At 47.2% G+C, this 19221-nt stretch overlaps 2 long non-coding RNA genes across 2 annotated transcripts in view; both read right to left on the bottom strand.

The window, feature by feature from the left end:
- Positions 1-19221, bottom strand: part of LOC308577910 — a 467797-nt gene that overhangs the window by 20045 nt on the left and 428531 nt on the right. The window lies entirely within an intron of this gene.
- Positions 1739-2751, bottom strand: LOC308577966. Its single transcript, XR_014003793.1, has 2 exons — positions 2665-2751; positions 1739-1862 (listed from the first exon to the last, which is right to left on the bottom strand). It is a non-coding gene; the product is annotated as an uncharacterized lncRNA (long non-coding RNA).

Genomic DNA, 19221 nt, shown 5'->3' on the forward strand with positions numbered 1-19221 from the left:
TAATCCAGCGCATGTTTGCAATTTGGTCTCTGGTTCCTCTGCCTCTTCTTATTCAACATATTCCATATTATTCCATATTATTAACATATTCTATATTATTCCGGTCTTATTCAACATCTTTATCAACGACTTGGATGATGGACTCAAGGGCATCCTGATCAAATTTGCAGATGACACCAAACTGGGAGGGGTGGCTAACACCCCAGAGGACAGGATCACACTTCAAAACGACCTTGACAGATTAGAGAACTGGGCAAAAACAAACAAGATGAATTTTAACAGGGAGAAATGTAAAGTATTGCACTTGGGCAAAAAAAATGAGAGGCACAAATACAAGATGGGTGACACCTGGCTTGAGAGCAGTACATGTGAAAAGTATCTAGGAGTCTTGGTTGACCACAAACTTGACATGAGCCAACAGTGTGACGCGGCAGCTAAAAAAGCCAATGCAATTCTGGGCTGCATCAATAGGAGTATAGCATCTAGATCAAGGGAAGTAATAGTGCCACTGTATTCTGCTCTGGTCAGACCTCACCTGGAGTACTGTGTCCAGTTCTGGGCACCACAATTCAAGAAGGACACTGACAAACTGGAACGTGTCCAGAGGAGGGCAACCAAAATGGTCAAAGGCCTGGAAACGATGCCTTATGAGGAACGGCTAAGGGAGCTGGGCATGTTTAGCCTGGAGAAGAGGAGGTTAAGGGGTGATATGATAGCCATGTTCAAATATATAAAAGGATGTCACATAGAGGAGGGAGGAAGGTTGTTTTCTGCTGCTCCAGAGAAGCGGACACGGAGCAATGGATCCAAACTACAAGAAAGAAGATTCCACCTAAACATTAGGAAGAACTTCCTGACAGTAAGAGCTGTTCGACAGTGGAATTTGCTGCCAAGGAGTGTGGTGGAGTCTCCTACTTTGGAGGTCTTTAAGCAGAGGCTTGACAACCATATGTCAGGAGTGCTCTGATGGTGTTTCCTGCTTGGCAGGGGGTTGGACTCGATGGCCCTTGTGGTCTCTTCCAACTCTATGATTCTATGATTCTATGATTCTATGATTCTATGATTCTAAATCCAGCTTGCACTTCTGGGAGTTCTCGGTCCACATACTGCTTAAGCCTTCCTTGTAGAATTTTAAGCATAACCTTGCTAGCGTGTGAAATGAGTGCAATTGTGCGGTAGTTGGAGCATTCTTTGGCACTGCCCTTCTTTGGGATTGGGATGTAGACTGATCTTCTCCAATCCTCTGGCCACTGCTGAGTTTTCCAAACTTGCTGGCATATTGAGTGTAGCACCTTAACAGCATCATCGTTTAAAATTTTAAATAGTTCAGCTGGAATACCATCACTTCCACTGGCCTTGTTATTAGCAGTGCTTTCTAAGGCCCATTTGACTTCACTCTCCAGGATGTCTGGCTCAAGGTCAGCAACCACACTACCTGGGGTGTACGAGCCATCCATATCTTTCTGGTATAATTCCTCTGTGTATTCTTGCCACCTCTTCTTGATGTCTTCTGCTTCTGTTAGATCCTTACCACTTTTGTCCTTTATTATGGTAATCTTTGTACGAAACGTTCCTTTCATATCTCCAATTTTCTTGAACAGATCTCTGGTTCTTCCCATTCTGTTATTTTCCTCTATTTCTTTGCATTCCTAGATTACCCATGGGATAAATCCAGTCTGGCACGTCCCACATTAACAAGTTCTAGCCTTACTTGAAGGGAGGGAAATAACAACAAATCTATTAACAGCAGCTTTTATTGAGGAGGTGCTTATCAGATATGCAGATGACACCAAACTGGGATGGGTAGTCAATGCCGCAGAAGACAGAATGAGGATTCAAGATGAACTTAACAGATTGGAGACCTGGGCCCAAAATAACAAGGTATTATTTTAGTAGGGACAAACGTAAGGGTCTACACTTAGGCAGGAAGAGCCAGATGCACAAATATAAGATGGGGAAAACTTGGATTGCCATGTGAAAAGGATCTAGAGGTCTTAGTAGACCACAAGCTTAACATGAGTCAACAGTGTGATGCAGTGACAAAAACCCTAATGCTGTTCAAAAGAAGTATAGTGTCTAGCTCAATGGAAGTAATAGTCCCACGTGGAGTTCTCAGTCCAGTTCTGGGTGCCACAATTTAAGAAGGATATTGACACGCTGGAACATGTGAAGAAGGGTGACCAAGGTGATCGAGGGTCTGGGAAACCAAGCCTTATTGCAGCTGGGTATGTTTAGCCTGGAAAAGAGGAGACTGACAAAAATCTAAAGGGCTGTCACATGGAGATAGATAATACTTTATTCGGCTATGCTGTCACATGGAGGATGAAGCAAACATTCTCTCCTGCTCTGGAGGGTAGGACACAAACCAATGGCTTCAAGTTAGAATAAAGGAGATTTCAACCAAACATCAGGAAGAACTTCTGTCAGTAAGAGCTGTTGAACAGTGGAACAGACTCAGAAGGTGGTGGACTCTCCTTCCTTGAAGGTTTTTAAGCAGATGTTGGGGGCCAAAGGTGAGAGCTGAGTGCAGGGTGGGGACCAAAGGTGGACGGACTACCCCAGAAGGAACATGACCTGTCCCCCACCTGAGATACTGCCCCTCCCCATACACCCCATGGTTTTATTTACATATATGTAGATTGAGTATAAGATGGAAGAGCTCACCTCATTAACACTCCAACAGGTCTTGTTCTCCTATTGGGTTTCTAGGGGGATCCCCAAAGCTACAGCTTTGGAACTGTCCCAGAGGGCAAGTCCAGCCTCTGTGTTTTCCCTGCTCCAGATGAGACTGGCCCAAGTCTATTGTTCTCTTACACTCACTGATGACATCACCTCCAGCCATGGGAAGGGGAGGGAAGGCTGGTCCCCTGAGCATCTGCAGCCAGTACTTTCTGTAGCAAGTAGTCACCTGTGCTTTTTAGACATGCTCAGAAATGCTTCACAGCCATGAGCTTGACCAAGAGACTTGCTACCCACCTCCCTTTCTTTAGAACGTCACCTTAAAGATATAAAACCACAGGCATGGAGAGGACCCGAATATGACATCCAGGCTACCCCCACCCCCTAGTCCTATGACGTTGTGTTCCTGTGGATTATTCAGTAACTCGTTCTCTGTGTGTGTATGTTCCTGGTGCTACAGGACTCCAGATATTTCCCCACCGGACGAGGCAGGACAATGAAGGTAGGTGTCACGGTTCGGTCTATGGGCGATCAAAGTACCGGCTGAAGATGTCGGGACCGGGGGCAAGGTGGCGGGGTGGGAACAGGAACGAGAGTCGTGAAGTCAAGGGTCCGAGGATCAAGAAGCAAGAAGCCACACTGAAATATACTCGGAGTCGAGAGTGGATTTCATGCTCTTTATTCAACTCATAGTGGTGAGGAGGAATGGAAGTTCCCCCAGAATGTCTGCTTTATATACATTATTTACACAATGGGCCCCACGTGATTGGCTAATTCCGGGATTCTCCTGTAGGCCAATCAGGTTGCGGATTCACTTCCACCTGGAGCTGGATTGAAAGCAGAATTGCTCCTGTGGACCAATCAGAGTGCTGCATTCTGGAGCCTATTCAACTCAGTACATAACACACACGCAGCAAGGCAGGAAACGTGTTGCTGTGGCAAAGAGCCGAAGGGAAATGCTGACCTTATATCCCTTCCTGGCTCTTGCCACCAGGTGCTGTGAGTTACCAAGCGGCCTCACCTGTGCAGCTGCGCCTTGCCTCTCCAGAACAAACTTAGGAAGGCCCCAGTCCTGCGAAGCCCTACAGGTCACAGGGTCTGGCTCCTGCACACACTCCTGACAGTAAGGCCTCCTCCGTATGGCCATACATTCGGGATAAGCACAGCAGTTGTAGATGAGCCCAAGGCACAATTTTGGACTACAGTGTTGCGGGCAAACGAGAACAGCATAGGAGGCTGCCTTATACTGGATCAGGTCATTGATTTATCTAGCTCAGTGCTGTTGACACTGTCTGGCAACAGCTGTCCAGGGTTTCAGGTGACATTCCCAGTCCTACCCGGAGATGTCGGGGATTGAACCAGGGACCTTCTGCTTTCAAAACAGATGCCCTGCCACTGAGTTACAACCCTAAAGACAGAATTCAGTACAGGGATGGAGGCTCAGTTTATGACATGATGATGCTCAGACAGTTGCTTCCACCCAACTGTCCCAATTTCTCTTTTTATATCTAAAGTTTAGGGAAGTTTTTAATGTTTGATGTTTTACTGTGTTTTAATATTCTATTGGGAGCTGCCCAGAGTGCCTGGGGAAACCCAGCCAGATGGGCGGGGTATAAAGAATAAATTATTATTAAATTATTTATTATTATTATTATTATTATTATTATTATTATTATTATTATTATTATTATTATTATAGTAGCCATAGAAGACTGACAGTCTTCACCACGCCACCCCTCCTCTGCCCCCACTTCTTCCCCGACCTTATACTGAATACAACACTAACGTCTCATATCAAATGTAACTGATCTGTAGACAAGGATTTACAACCTGAAAAAAGCGACAATGCACATACTTTTGTAAACCAAGAAAATCTTAATAAAATTTTTTTAAAAAAAGAAAAGAAGACCAGCAGTCTAAAGGCCAGCACCAGGATGAGAGAAAGTGGTGCTTTCAGTTTAGTTGTTGAGTTTCCAGTAGCCCCAGCATCCATGGCCCATGGCCAGAGATTATGGGAGTTGCAATATATTTTCAATGTACATATTGACATCTGCCACCCCAATCTTCATGAGTGGTGCAATATTTTAGGGGTTGCAGTCTGTGTTCCCTTTGGAGCCCCAACAGAGACTGGTGTCTTTATGATATATGGTTTATTTGCACGTATATACGACTTCCGGAGGCGGCGCGAAACGGTAATGGCGGTCCCCTTTGCGCTGTGAAGGGGAAGCTCTGCAGAAACAGGTCGTCCGCTACGGCGAAGCGGAGACCCATATCAGAAACCCACAGGTAGAGTGAGCCTGTGGTCGTGGGACTCGGCGGGCACCAGGAGTGCCCCCCAAAACGAGGAAGGAACCTCGTAAGGGGCTCCGGAACGTGGAAGGGCTGGCGCGGTGCTGTGAGTTGATCGCTTTTTCTGCGGAAGTGAAGCCGCTGAAGGACTTTTTTAAAGCTGTTTGGACATTAATGGAGGAACAATTTTATTCTTTCCTTTGAAGTGCCTTTCTACTCCCCCTAGAGGATTTGTGGATTTACAGCTGTCTGGGGCTTGCTTCTTGTTCTTTATTCTCTACTGCCTTGTTGTTTATTCTCTGGACTTGTGGATTCCCATGGGAGCATACATAGTTTGACCTTGGCACGTAGACAGGAGTGGAATGAGTGGCTTGGGCAAAACAAGAGCAGCTAAAGCGAAAGCTAAACAATTAACACAAACAACCTTGACTACACAGCTACGCAGATCATCTGTCCCAGCTGTTCTAGGGACACAAGAGGAAGGAACTGAGCAGGCTTTGTTTGAAGGCATGGCTGCAGGAGGATCTGCTGCATTATTGGAACAAATTCTGGGAAAATTAGAAAGCTTAGATAAGAAAGCAGATGAGCATTCGGCTAAAATTGATCAAGCAGCAGCCTGCATTAATAAATTGACTGACCAAGTTGCTCAGCATACACAAGCAATTGGGACTTTGCAGGAAGCTACTGCAGAAAATCGTAAACTAGCTGTGGAAGCTAACCAAAAAACTGCGGAAGCCAATCAAAAGGCTGAAGCAATACAGGTACAAGTAAAGCCATTGCACAAGCAAATCGGAGAACAGCAGGCCTATCTGTCTATGATTGAACTGAGAAATCGGGAGAATAATCTCAGACTGAGGGCGATTCCAGAACTTGAACAGGGGGACTTAACTGACTATCTGACAAAAGAATTTTCAAAGTTCTGGCCCATAATGGAAGATAAGGATTTTAAAATTGTAAGTGCCTTCAGACTGGGAAAAGTGGTAAGGAAAGACAGATCCAGAGACTGTTTGATTATCTTGAGATCCAAGCAAGAGAGAGACAAAATATTAAGTCTTCATTTTGAAAAGTCACTTGTAATTCAAGGCAATAGAGCAGAAATTTACAAGGACATCCCGAAACAACTGTTGGATCTTAGATCTATTTACACAGAGCTAACAAGACTACTGAAGAGTAACTCAATTCCTTTTAGGTGGGAATTCCCTCAAGGATTATCTTTCAGTTTCAAAGGAAAGAAAATTAAAATTAAAACAGCTGAGGATCAAGACAAGTTTTTGAACGATCACGGAGAGGACCTCCAGAAAGGGATAGCAGGATCTGGGTCTTGGCCACCGCCTCCGCCTGTACCTACACCCTTGGGACCAGAGGACCAGAAGAAAGAGAAGCCACCACCAAAGGAATAGCAGATTGGCCCAGGATGTCTCTGCAGCTCTTTAGTTGGAACATTAATGGTGGGAATTCCCCGGAAAAAAGAAGAAGAATATTTCATATATTGAGAAAAGAACAATTGGACATTATTTGCTTGCAGGAAACGCATGTGACTAGGCTCCATAGAAAAGTGCTAATTAATAAAAGATTAGGCCAAGAATTTATTTCATCGGACAGAGTTAAGAAAAGAGGAGTGGTGATATATGCAAAGGAGAGCCTATCACCAAAGTTTTTATTTAAAGATGAGCAAGGAAGAATTTTGGCAATTGAAATTCAGACCCAAGGTGAAAAAATTTTGATATTAGGAATCTATGCACCGAATGAGGGGAAATCAGAATTTTACAAGAAGCTGCATGAGACAATGCTGGACTATCTGGACTACAGCAACATCATTATGATGGGAGATATGAATGGGGTGGTCTCTACGAACATGGATAAGTCTCAAAATCAAAATTTGACAAAAGACAGCAGACTACCTAAAACTTTTTTTGAGCTAACTGACAATATGGACTTGATTGATATTTGGAGGACAAAGAACCCCCTAGGGAAAGAAGGAACATTCTTTTCTGAAGCCCATCTGACATGGACAAGAATCGACCAAATATGGATAACTAGAGGGCTGGCACCTAAGACTAGAAAAGTGGAAATCTGCCCAAAAACCTTGTTAAGAGATCAGGAGATTATCAAGAAGGCCCAAAAGACTTTAAGAGACTATTTTGAGATAAATTTGAACACTACAGTGGAAAAAAGAGTAATCTGGGACGCAAGCAAAGCTGTTATGAGGGGGTTTCTGATACAACAGAATATGATAAAGAAAAGACTACAGAATGAGAAAAAGGATAAGATCTTGGAGAAAATAAGAGATGGTGAGAAAAAGTTAAGATTGAAACCAAAATCACAGGAGATCCTGAGAGAAATTAAATTTCACCAAGCACAATATGCTAAGTTGATAAACCAAGAAGTTGAGTGGAAAATTAAGTTAATGAAACAAAGGACATTCGAATCAGCAAATAAATGTGGGATACTGCTTGCATGGCAGTTGAAAAAGAGACAAAAACTGAACATGGTTACAAACTTAGAGATTGAAGGGAGAAACATTCAGAACCCCGAGGAAATTAGAAACTGTTTGCAGAGATATTTCAAACAACTTTATACGCAAGGGCCGCAAAAAGAGATCGAGACAGACCAATTTTTAAAATTAAATGGATTACCAAAACTATCTCAGGAAAAGAGAACAATCCTGAACTATAAAATAACACAACAAGAAATTGAAGGTGCCATTCAGAATATGCAACTTGGCAAATCCCCAGGGCCAGATGGACTTACCTCCAAGTACTATAAGACATTGAAAGATTATCTGACACAACCATTAATGGAGGTTTGTAATGAGATTTTGGAGGGGAAGAAGGCACCGGAATCGTGGAAAGAAGCTTTCATCACATTGATACCTGTCAGGGAACTGCCATCGGAGGGACAGGTGGTGGAAGGGCTCACGGAGGTTGGGAGAGACCCAGCAGCGGAAGCAGGAACCAGCAGGGGGAGAGGTGGGTCTCTGAGGGAAAGCGAGCAAGAGGGAGGGCTCAGGGACACGTCCAGCGAGAACAGTGGGGAGGTTTCTGGACCTCCCATAGGGAGACCCACTCCTCGCCGGAAACTGTCACGCCGTGAGTCCAGAAGACGTGTTTCCGTTAAGGAGCTTTTATGTTGGAAGCGATTCCGAAAGCAGCCACTGTTGGAATCTGCGAGTGACTAGAGGAGCCATGTCTGAGGGGCTCCGTCACAGACAGAGGTTTGTGGACTTGAACAAACTCTGAGGGACTACGATTTTACGCACAAGCAGCTCATCATCCCATCACAGCATTCCGACAGTCTCTGAAAAGCAGCTTGTGCAGGAGAAGGCATCATGAGCAACCCAGCCGGAACCGGAGAAGCAGGAGCGGGAGCGAGTCCAAGCCTGGAAGAAAGGTACCGGGTGTTGGAAGTCCAGCTAGCGCTGCAGACGGCGAGGCTTGAGGAGAGGAGGGCTCAGGATGCAGACAAAAAGGGGAAAGCCACCCAGCTCGCCAGAAAGGTACCAGGATTGGTGCAGAAGTTTGGGGGGGAGCCCAAGGACTATCATGCCTTTCGGACAGAGATGCAATATGCCCTCAATCTGCAGTTTGATGAATTCCCTGATGAGGAATCACGAGTGGCTTTCGTGATTGGGCATCTTGAAAAGGGGGCGAGAGACTGGGTTAGAGCCCTGATGGCAGCGAATAGTGACGTCGTAAAGGACACGATGAAGTTCTTTCGCGCCTTGGATCTGATTTTTTCCAGTGATATTGAGAAGGGAGTGGTGCGCAGACAGTTAATGGCTTGCAAACAGGGGAGCCGATCTGTCCGTGAGTACTGGACTGAGTTCACCATGCTGGTTCACAGATTGGGGTGGGACTTATCGGCGGAACCCATTCAAATGCTATTTGAAGAAGGGCTTGCTTCGGCTGTGAAAGACGAACTTTCCCGGGCCCCCAGGGCAGATTCTATGGACCAGCTGACCAAATCTGCGCTGACCATAGGAGCGCGCCAGGAGGCGAGAGCATTGGAGAGGCGGGAAGGGAAGGGGGAACGTTGGAAGGAGTTCCGCATTCCAGACATTCCAGAGCCAACTTTCCCGCCGGCAGAGCCGATGGAAATCGGAACAGCGCGCGCGCGCGCAGTTTCAAAGCCCAGTGAAGGGGGAAAGAAGGACGGAAAAGGCGCCCGGAAATGCTATCTCTGCCAACAGCCAGGTCACTTTGCCAGAGTCTGCCCCCAGAGGAAGGAATGGCAAGGGATGGTGGGAGCTGTTGAGGGAAGAGAGGAAGAAATACCAGAGCAAGTAAAAGCCAACGCCTGGCTGCCACCGTCGGGGCACAGCAGCCAGGCCAAAGAGCAGTGAAAGTGCCCGCGCCAGAACCTCCTAAACCCGCCCTAGTGATAGAGGTGTTACTAGAGCTGCCTAACGGACACCCACTAAAGATAAAGGCGCTATTGGACTCAGGCAGCTCCTGCAATTTCATGAGTAAGGAGTTTGCTGCTGAGCACCAGATACAGACTATCCCTTTAAGCAACCCCCTGCAGGTGACCACGATCGATGGCAGGGAGCTGTTGGGAGGAGAAGTCAGCTTGCAGACCGTCCCAATGATGATGAAGGTGGCAAGGCACACCGAACTGATAGTGTTTAATGTGGCCACCTTGGGAGGAGCTCCCATTATATTGGGGATGAGCTGGCTAGCGTTACATGATCCGCTGGTGGGCTGGCATCAGAGAGTGGTTTCCTTTGGTTCAGCACATTGCTTAGAACACTGCAAAGAGGGAAAGGGTTTGGCAGGGGCCCAAGCCACCCTAGCAGGGACTGAAGTAATGGAGAAAGTGAAGGTACCACGACAATACGCAGATCTCCGCGACGTCTTCAGCGAAAGGGAAGCTGATCAACTACCCCCGCATAGACCCTTTGACTGTCAAATCAATTTACTCCCTGGGGCACAGCTCCCAGTAGGCAAGCTGTACGCCATGTCAGACAGAGAGATGCAGGAGCTAAGGGAGTTCATTGACAAGAACCTGAAGAGAGGTTTCATCCAAGAGTCCAGAGCGGTGGGAGGCAGCCCAGTGTTTTTTGTGGATAAAAAAAACACAGACAAGCCGAGGCTGGTGTGTGACTTCAGGGCCTTGAACGCAGTGTCAGAACCAGTGGCCTTCCCTATGCCCAGGATTGACGACATTTTGACAAGGGTGTGGAAGGGAAAGATTTTCACAAAGCTGGACCTAAGGGGGGCGTACAACCTGATACGAATAAGGAAGGGGGATGAATGGAAAACCACCATGTTCACCCCTTTGGGGGCATTTGAATATTTAGTTATGCCCTTCGGCCTACAAGCAGGCTCCGCGTGCTTTCAATCGTTTATGAACCACGTACTGGGGCCTTTGCTTTACAAGAATTGTGTGGCCTTCTTAGATGACGTGTTGGTGTATTCTGAGAATGAGGAGCAGCATGTGAGAGACGTCAGAGAAGTGTTGAGCAGGCTGCAAGCCAACCAGCTGTGGGTGAAACTGGAGAAGTGTCAGTTTCATACCAAGGAGGTGGAATTCCTGGGGTATCGCCTGTCAGACAAGGGATTGGCCATGGATCCTGGCAAGGTCCAGGCGGTGCTGGAATGGAAAACACCCAAAACAAAGAAGGATGTGCAGAGGTTCCTAGGGTTTGGGAACTTCTATCGTAAGTTCATCCGAAACTTTGCCCACCTGACGGCGCCCATTACGGACTGTCTCAGCAGTAAGAAGAAATTCGTTTGGACTGAGGAGGCGGAGCGAGCATTTGAGGAACTAAAAAGGGCCTTCGCCTCGGAAGAACAACTCCTGCATGTGGATTTACAAAAACCGATGAGAGTGGAAACTGACGCATCAGACAGAGCAACCGGGGCGGTGCTTCTGCAGCCAGGGAAGGAGGAGTCAGAGTGGAGACCGTGTGCCTTTTTTTCGCGAAAGCTGAACAAATCTGAGAGGAACTACACGGTGTATGACCGAGAACTACTCGCCATTCTTGAGGCGTTCCGGAGATGGAGGCACCTGCTAATTGGCGCACAACATAAGGTGCAAGTGTGCACTGACCACAAGAACCTAGAGTATTGGAGAACGGCACGAGTGCTCAACCAACGGCAAGTGAAATGGGCCCAGGAGTTCTCCAAATTTAACTTTGAGATCTGTTACGTGCCAGGCCCAGAGAACATTAGGGCGGACGCTCTCTCACGCAAACCTGAATATTTGGAGGGGGAGGGAGCACCCGAAGAGAGACATGTCATTCCAGAGGACCGCTGGGTGTGTGGGGCGGCATTGGTGGGGCAAAGAGAACTGGTAGAGGGAACGGAGAATGATGAATACGCCCAGGACAAACTCAGGGGTCTCAGGAGGGAGGGAGACAAACCCGGAGGTTTTGAGGAGAGAAACGGGGCGTTGTATTACAAGGGAGCGCTGTATATACCTGAAGGAGAGTTGAGGGGGAAGGTACTCAAGCAGCTGCACGATAGCCCCACAGCGGGGCATTTTGAGCAACACAAAACCATGTGGTTGGTTACCAGGGAATTTTGGTGGCCCAAGGTCAGGGAAGATGTACGGGAGTATGTGAGAGGTTGTGACCAATGCCAGCGAGCCAAAGGGGAGAGGCGGGCGTCGGCGGGGTTATTAGAACCGCTACCCACACCTGAAAGACCATGGGAAGCAGTGTCAATAGATTTCATGACTGATCTGCCAAAGTCCAGAGGGAAAACAGCCATCATGGTTGTGGTAGACCTGTTAACCAAAATGGCCCACTTTATAGCCTGCTCACATGCTGTCACGGCAGAAGAAACAGCGAAATTGTTTGTAGAAAATGTGTTTAGGTTGCATGGCGCCCCCTTGAGGGTGGTTTCTGACCGAGGGAAACAATTTACTTCCAGGTTCTGGAGGAAGCTCATGAGCTTACTGCATGTAGAGGTCAATTTTTCGACTGCCCGGCATCCTGAAACCAACGGGCAGGCGGAAAGAGCCAATGGCATCCTCCAGCAATATTTGAGGTGTTATGTGAATGACAGAGAGAATGATTGGGTGGAGAAGCTGGCGTTGGCAGAATTTGCCTACAACAATGCGGAGAACGTGTCCACGGGGATGAGCCCCTTTTTGGCTAATTACGGGTGCCATCCCCGGGCTTTCCCAGGGGGGGGGAGGGGAGAACTGGAGCATTCCAGCTGCCGAACAGTTCGTAGAAGAAATGGAAGCGATCCATCGTCAGCTCCAACTTAACTTAGACAGGGCCAAGGAGGAGTATAAGAGGCAGGCAGACAAAAACAGAAGGGAAGGTGAAACCATTAGGGTGGGGGACCAGGTGTGGCTGTCAACCCAAGGGTTACCATTCAAAGGGGGTTGTAAGAAGTTAAGACCCAAAAGATTGGGCCCATTTGAAGTCACGCAACAGGTCAACCCAGTGGCTTTCAGACTCCGGTTACCGAACCACATGAAGCTGCACCGTTTTCCACAGGTCGTTGCTGTCACCGTATAAAGGGGACAGAGAAGGGAGGTTCACCCGGGGACCAGCAATGGAGGAAAGGGAACACAGCAGCCATGTGGCGGAGATCCTCGATTCCAGGTGGAAGGGAGATCAAGTGGAGTATTTGGTAATGTGGGAAGGGGAACCGGAGTCGGAAAACACCTGGGTCATGGCAGAGGATGTCAATGACGAGGTCTTAATAGAAACTTTTCATCAGAGGTTCCCACGTAAACCTCAGCCTGTAGCGAGGTTCCAGAGGGAATACTTTGCAACCACAGATGAGGAAGAGGAGTTGGAGGGGTTCACAGATTCCGAGGAGGAGGAGGATTCAGCGAGCCGGAACGGCGACCGATGGAGGGAAATGTTCGAGACATCTGAAGATGAAGAGGATTCTTTTCGGGGTTTTACCTCCTCACCGCCCAGAGGAGAGGGAACGGGAGGGGGTGACGGGGGCCCTGGAGGGGAGGTGGATGTCAGGGAACTGCCATCGGAGGGACAGGTGGTGGAAGGGCTCACGGAGGTTGGGAGAGACCCAGCAGCGGACGCAGGAACCAGCAGGGGGAGAGGTGGGTCTCTGAGGGAAAGCGAGCAAGAGGGAGGGCTCAGGGACACGTCCAGCGAGAACAGTGGGGAGGTTTCTGGACCTCCCATAGGGAGACCCACTCCTCGCCGGAAACTGTCACGCCGTGAGTCCAGAAGACGTGTTTCCGTTAAGGAGCTTTTATGTTGGAAGCGATTCCGAAAGCAGCCACTGTTGGAATCTGCGAGTGACTAGAGGAGCCATGTCTGAGGGGCTCCGTCACAGACAGAGGTTTGTGGACTTGAACAAACTCTGAGGGACTACGATTTTACGCACAAGCAGCTCATCATCCCATCACAATACCTAAATTGGAAACTGAAAAGACTCAACTTAAGAACTACCGTCCCATCTCACTCCTGAATGTGGATTACAAAATATTTGCAGACATTTTGGGAAGTAGATTTAAAAAAGTGTTAAATGAAGTAATTCATAAAGACCAGGCAGGTTTTCTCCCAGGCAGACATTTGTTTGATAACACCAGGAATATTATTGACATTTTGGAACTTTTGCAAATGAACATCAATACAAAAGCAGTGTTAATTTTTATAGATGCGGAGAAGGCCTTTGACAACATCTCATGGAAGTTTATGAAGAAAAACCTTGAAGGGATGGGAGTGGGACGGGGGTTTGAAAATGGGATAGAGGCAATCTATTCAGAGCAAAAAGCTAAATTGATAGTTAACAATGTGGTGACAGAAGAGTTTAAAATTGAAAAAGGAACACGACAAGGCTGCCCTATATCCCCTCTGTTATTTATCTCGGTCCTGGAGGTGCTTTTGAATATGATCAGAGGGGACCGGTTGGTTGAAGGGATTCAGGTCGGAGCTAAACAGTACAAACTTAAAGCTTTTGCAGACGACCTGGTTCTAACACTACAGGAGCCAGAATCTAGTACGAAAAGAGTTTTAGAATTGATTCATGAGTTTGGTCGGGTGGCGGGATTTAAATTAACACCTTTGGAATCAGAAAGGTTTCAGAAAGAGACAGATTTAAATGTGGTTAAAAAGGTGAAATACCTAGGGGTCAATTTGACTGCCAAAAATTTGAATTTATTTAAAGATAACTACGAAAAATGTTGGTCAGAAATTAAAAAGGACTTAGAAACTTGGTCAAGATTGAAACTTTCCTTGTTGGGTCGAATTGCTACTATAAAGATGAATGTGTTGCCAAAAATGTTGTTTTTGTTTCAAACCCTACAGATTGTGGACAGAGTGGAATGTTTTGGAAAGTGGCAGAGAGATATTTCTAAGTTTGTCTGGCAGGGCAAAAAGCCCAGAATAAAATTTAAAATACTAACTGATGCAAAGGAAAGAGGGGGGTTTGCCCTGCCGGACCTAAGGTTATATTATGAAGCTGCAACTTTCTGCTGGATGAAAGATTGGTTACTCTTAGAGAACACTGATGTCCTAGATCTGGAAGGGTTTAAGAATGCTTTTGGTTGGCATGCATATCTGTGGTACGACAAGGTAAAGGTTCATAAAGGGTTTAAGAACCATATTGTCAGGAAAGCAATATTTAATGTCTGGACAAAGTACAAAGACTTATTAGAAAATAAGACCCCAAGGTGGTTATCTCCAATGGAAGCTAAGGCCCGGAAAAGACTCAATATGGAGGCCGCATGGCCGAAATATTGGGAAATAACAGAAAAAGCTGGAGATACTTGGAAGTTGCAGAGTTTGGAAAAACTAAAGGATACGGTGCAAGATTGGTTACATTATGCTCAAATTAAGGAGGTTTTTAATTTGGACAAAAAGAGAGGATTCCAGGTGGAAAAATCGAAATTAGAAACTGAACTGTTAGAACCAAAGACTAAGGTACTTTCAAGAATGTATAACTTGCTGCTAAAATGGAACACTCAAGATGAAACGGTTAAATCAGCTATGATAAAGTGGGCTCAGGATATTGGGTACAATATTATGTTTGATGACTGGGAACGGTTATGGACCACTGGTGTAAAGTTTACGGCATGTAATGCCTTGAAAGAAAATATTATGAAAATGATATACAGGTGGTACATGACCCCAGTCAAGCTTGCAAAAATATACCATTCGCCTGATAATAAGTGTTGGAAATGTAAGGAAGCTGAAGGGACATTCTTTCACCTCTGGTGGACGTGTCCGAGGGTGAAGGCCTTTTGGGAAATGATCTACAATGAGCTAAAAAAGGTATTTAAGTATACCTTCCCCAAGAAACCAGAGGCCTTCCTCTTGGGTATTGTTGGCCAGAAAGTGTTAAAGAAGGACAGAACGTTTTTTATGTATGCAACAACAGCAGCAAGAATACTTATCGCAAAATATTGGAAAACACAATATTTTCCCACACTGGAAGAATGGCAGACGCAACTGATGGACTATATGGAGCTGGCCGAAATGACTGGCAGAATCCGAGACTTGGGAGAAGAGACAACGGAAGAGGACTGGAAAAAATTTAAGGACTATTTACAAAAACAGTACAAACTTTATGAATGTTAAAAAACTGCACGACTGAAAACAATACGGTACCAGCAATTAAATTAAAAGATGTAGAAGACTAAGTGATGATTAAGAAAAGGTTAAAATTTGAAGTAATATTATGCTGAAATTAAGTTGATAAATATTTGACAAAAATCAGTTGAATCCCAGAGACATAATATATGAGAAGTACAAAATAAGAACTGAAACAAGGTAATAAATTGCTGTTTTTAATTTTATTGTTGAGAATGCATGGAAGGGAGATGTGAGGAAGTCCAGTTAGTTAGGGAAAAAGTTGTTTATGAAGAATTATGATTTCTTTTATACTATGTTTATGTTTATGTTTGTTTATGGTTTTCTTTGTTTGTTATTTCTTGGTGAAGGTACTATATATGTTTGGTGTTCTTTCTTTGTTTGAAATTTGCAATAAAATATTATATTAAAAAAAATATTTGCACGTATATACAACTTGCACCTAGATGGAGGGATTATGGAGCATTTGCATCCTATCAGGATTGGATTCAAAGGACAGAAAAAATCCATCCTCTGCCTCTCTTTGGTTCAGCCTGTCATCACTAGCTCACTTAGACTTCTGCCCCTCCTTTTGCTTCTCGCTGTGAACCTCCTCCCAGCCTACGTCATTCAAAGCTGGAACCCTAGGCTGAAGGAACATTCTTTCACCTTTGGTGGACCTGTCCAAGAGTGAAGGCCTTCTGGGAAATGATTTATAATGAGTTAAAAAAGGTGTTTAAGTACACCTTTCCTAAGAAACCGGAGGCCTTCCTCTTGGGCATTATGGGCCAAAAGGTGTTAAAGAAGGATAGAACGTTTTTTATGTATGCTACCACAGCAGCAAGAATTCTGATTGCCAAATATTGGAAGACTCAAGATTTGCCCACACTGGAAGAGTGGCAAACGCAACTGATTGACTACATGGAGTTGGCCGAGATGACCGCCAGAATCCGAGACCTGGGAGAAGAAGCAATGGAGGAGGATTGGAAAAAATTTAAGAACTATTTGCAAAAATTTTATAAGTTATATGAATTATAAAATGACGCATAACTTGAAATGCTAGCCCCAGCAATGAGAGTGCAATATTTATGAAATTGGATAATACTATTGAAAGAATCAAAGTTTAAATGTTAAAAATGATAATATGCTTTGTTTTCAGAGTAAATGGATAATAAGGGATTTAAACTTAAACTGCAATTGAAAGTACAAAAGAAACACATGAAACAAGGTTATAATTTGCTGATGAATTTATTGTCAAGAATGCATTGTGCGGGAGATGTGGGGAAGTTCGATAGAAAGTTGAAATGAGCTGTTGAAAGGTTGTGATTCTTTTTGTCTTCTTTTTGTGTCTTTTCTTTTTTCTTTTCTTTTTTTCCCCTCTTTTCTTCTGTCTATGATTGAAAAAAAATGCAATAAAAATTACTTAAAAAAAAAAAAAACAAAGCTGGAACCCTAAACCTTGCCTTTGCCTCTGCCCACTAACACTCAGCCCCCTTGGCCTGGCACTCTTGACCTCTAATGGTTTCCTAGTTGGGCCATCGCTGGCCTTTGTCCCCTGTAATGGCCAATCCAGCAAGCTCTGCACAGAGGTGGCTTGGCTTACTAGCCTAACTAGATGGGTTTCATGTTTGGCAAAGTTTAATCAAACCTTGATTAATTCTAACTTTGAATAAAGCATAACACATTTAGGGGGATCTAGCCCCCCCCCACCCCTTCATGGATCACTGCCTTGCCATGGCGAAGGGGCTTGAATAACTCAGAGAAGCTATGAGCTATGCCGTGCAGGGCCACCCAAGATGGACAGGTCATAGTGGAGAGTTTTGACCAAACGTAATCCACCTGGAGCAGGAACCGGCAAGCCACTCCAGTATCCCTGCCAAGAAAACTCCATGGACAAAGACAACAGGCATATAAAAGTTAGGACGCTGGAAGATGAGCCCCTCAGGTCGGAAGGCGTCCAACATGCTACTGAGGAAGAGCGGAGGACAAGTACAAGTAGATTCAGATCTGATGAAGAGGCCAAAGCCGAAAAGGACGCTCAGTTGCGGATATGCCTGGAAGCGAAAGGAAAGTCCAATGCTGTAAAGAAAAATATTGCATAGGAACCTGGAATGTAAGAACCATGAACCTGGGTAAGTTGGATGTGGTCAAAAATGAGATAGCAAGTATAAATATTGACATCCTGGGCATCAGTGAACTAAAATGGATGGGAATGGGCGAATTCAGTTCGGATGACCATCATATCTACTACTGTGGGCAAGAAACATGTAAAAGAAATGGAGTGGCCCTCAAAGTCGACAAAAGAGTGGCGAAAGCTGTACTGGGATGTACCGTATTTTTCGCACGATTGGACGCACCGGACCATAGGACGCGCCTAGTTTTTTTGGGGGGAAATAAAGGAAAAAAATTTTCCCTTTATTTCCCCCCCAAAAGCAGGTCAGGGAAACCGAACCAGGTCGAGGAACAGCGGGATAGTGGCGCTGCGCCTCCCTGCTGTCCCCCGAGCTTGTGGGGCTGGCTGATGTCTGCCTAGCGCGCGGGGCGCTCTGCTTCAGGGCGCCCTACCCGCCGGGCGGCAGGCTGCTATCCGCAGCTTGGGGAGCCTTGTGGGGAACTGCTGCAGGGCTCCCCACGCTGCGGATGTATGCCTGGCGCGAGGGGCGCTCTGCTTCAGGGTGCCCCACCCGCCGGGCGGCAGGCTGCTATCCGCAGCGTGGGGAAGCTTGCGGGGAGCTCCTGCAAGGGTCCCCATGCTGCGGATGTGTTCCCAAAGCGCCGGGAGCTCTGCTTTCAGGGCGCCCGACGCTCCGGGAAGCAGGCTGCTATCCGCAGCCTAGACACGGCTAGCGGAGCGCTAATCCCGAAGCTTGGGGCGTGCGGAGCTCAGCGTGCCCCAAGCTTCTGGGCGCCGGCAAGGTCTCCGCTAGCCCTGGGAGAGCCCCGCGACGTCGCGGGGCTCTCCCAGGGCTAGCGGAGACCTTGCCAGCACCCAGAAGCTTAGGGCGCGCTGAGCTCCGCACGCCCCAAGCTTCGGGATTAGCGCAGTGGTCCGCTAGCCCTGGGAGAGCCGTGCGACGTCGCGGGGCTCTCCCAGGGCTAGCGGAGACCTTGCCAGCACCCAGAAGCTTAGGGCGCGCTGAGCTCCGCACGCCCCAAGCTTCGGGATTAGCGCAGTGGTCCGCTAGCCCTGGGAGAGCCGTGCGACGTCGCGGGGCTCTCCCAGGGCTAGCGGAGACCTTGCCAGCACCCAGAAGCTTGGGGCGCGCTCAGCTCCGCACGCCCCAAACTTCGGGATTAGCGCAGTGGTCCGCTAGCCCTGGGAGAGCCGCGCGACGTCGCGGGGCTCTCCCAGGGCTAGCGGAGACCTTGCCGGCACCCAGAAGCTTGGGGCGTGCTGAGCTCCGCACGCCCCAAGCTTCGGGATTAGCGCAGTGGTCCGCTAGCCCTGGGAGAGCCGCGCGACGTCGCGGGGCTCTCCCAGGGCTAGCGGAGACCTTGCCGGCACCCAGAAGCTTGGGGCGTGCTGAGCTCCGCACGCCCCAAGCTTCGGGATTAGCGCAGTGGTCCGCTAGCCCTGGGAGAGCCGCGCGACGTCGCGGGGCTCTCCCAGGGCTAGCGGAGACCTTGCTGGCACCCAGAAGCTTGGGGCGTGCTGAGCTCCGCACGCCCCAAGCTTCGGGATTAGCGCAGTGGTCCGCTAGCCCTGGGAGAGCCGCGCGACGTCGCGGGGCTCTCCCAGGGCTAGCGGA

The sequence above is a fragment of the Podarcis bocagei genome, assembly GCF_964188305.1.
Source record: "Podarcis bocagei genome assembly, chromosome: W".
Classification (NCBI taxonomy): Eukaryota; Metazoa; Chordata; class Lepidosauria; order Squamata; family Lacertidae; genus Podarcis; species Podarcis bocagei.